Below are 1953 nucleotides of genomic sequence, written 5' to 3'. Positions count from 1 at the left end.
CATCTGATTACATCAAAAGGCCGATCACTAAAGACCAGCGGAACATCCTATCTAAAGAGGCCCATGTCAATAGTCAACATTGTGACTGATCCAAAGGGTGTCGCCGACCGGAGCTTAACCCGCTGTCGGAACACCCAATGTGGAGGGAAGACGCTGTCGGAACACCCAATGTGGTGAGAAGCCGAATAAACTCGGAAGAGCAACCGCCAAGGGTCGGCGGAACATCAGTAATTTGCTTGGCCAAGATCGGTTCGTCGATTATGCCTGTGGAACAACTCGAGATCGGCACGATCGAGGTCCGCAATCCAGATCGGTTAATTGATTCAGTTCTCTCTCCATCATCAGATAAGGTTATTGCTATTATTCGATCACCGGGATCGTAAATTTTTAGTCGAGGAACAAAGGAGTTTATCGGAGAGGGATCAAAAACCACAATCATGGCCGGAACGACCACTAGAGCAGCTAGAACCGAAAAGTAAAGAGGAAGAGAGTAGAATCGGATGAAGGGAAGTCTCTTTCGTCAGGGGTATATATAGGGGGAAAACGAGCATTTATTGCTAAGCAGAAAACGAAGTGGACGCTTCGGGAATCGAGGGGAAATTAATGCTTTGACCGGACCGAACCTGAGAAAGGGAAAGATCGGAATAAGAGATCGGAAGATGGGAGATCAGCATGAGAGATCGGAATAAGAGCGTGGGAGGGATCGGAAGGCAAAAAGAATAAGACAAATCCTAAATAATCGTCGTTAGAATCAGTGCCGAGGTAGTTAAAGCGTGGCAGACGAGATCTCCACCGCACGCCTAAGAATCGCCTTAATGCCGACAGTGCGTGGTATGTCATGACGATCCTGTACTTCCTAATCTCCACCGTTGATCTCACTTGTAAGGATAAACCTGGAACCCTTGGATCAAGAGAGAAGACGACAAGACCAGCGTCTTTCGCTCTTAGCCCTCAGATCGTTCCGGACAAGAAGATTTGGGACCGACAGATTGAAAGAAGAAAAGGACAAATATTCTGAAGAGTGATCTCAGCCATTCATTTTGATTCTCTTTAATTCCTGAACATCCGATCATTTCCTTCGAAATCTTGACCCTCCATCTCCCTCAAAATAAATCCTGACCCTTCATGGGGAGCACCCGATTCCTATAAATACCTGCATGAAAAACTGTTCAAGGGACGGGCAAAAAAAGTGAGGTAGTTATTATAGCGGAAGAACTCTGAAATTTCATTCAGTTTGTTACTCTGCTATTTAGAAGTGTTGATTAGAAAGACTTTTGAAACTAGTTTTCTGAAGTATTTTCTTGAAAAGGATTCTGAATACTGGAACTCTACATTTTCAGTTTGTTCATTATCTGGTCACACTCTCACTTTCAGCCCTTTATCATCTCTGTTTTCATTCCCATTGTCCAAGCTCAACTTCCTTCCACTCGGTTTTTATCTTAATCTGGTTGCATTTTAGCTAAGCACCCTTCAGTTCACGACAAACATCAGCCCTCAGGCTAATCAGTCCGCTGTCTTATCACTATTTGTCACCCCGTAGTTGTTTCAATAGATTTGGCTCCTTACAAGTAAGAGCTCATATTGCAGTTTTATTAAGTGTTTACGTTTACTTTTTGCACTTTCTTTGTTCTTCTTACGTATGCGATTTTCTCCAAGTTCATTTTGTGCAAAAGGACCCCAAAGAATGTTACTCTCGAGTTATCTCTTTAGTGATTAGTCCATCATTTTATTAATCTTCGTCATTTCTGAATGCAAGTTTTCTAGCTCCTAGTAGCGTGTAAGTGGTTGGGTAAAACGTAGGTAACTGCAACTTAAGGGTCTCTTTTAAAAGAGAGAGCCTGAATAACACGTCAGGAAAATAGCCAAATTATTAGGCTGACGTAAACGGCGATTTGGTAAGATGCCATAAAGTGGAATAAAACCAAAGTAAACGAAACAGAATAGATCGGACAT

The sequence above is a fragment of the Hevea brasiliensis genome, chromosome 10 (genome assembly GCF_030052815.1).
Source record: "Hevea brasiliensis isolate MT/VB/25A 57/8 chromosome 10, ASM3005281v1, whole genome shotgun sequence".
NCBI lineage: Eukaryota > Viridiplantae > Streptophyta > Magnoliopsida > Malpighiales > Euphorbiaceae > Hevea > Hevea brasiliensis.
This window is presented reverse-complemented; position numbering follows the sequence as displayed.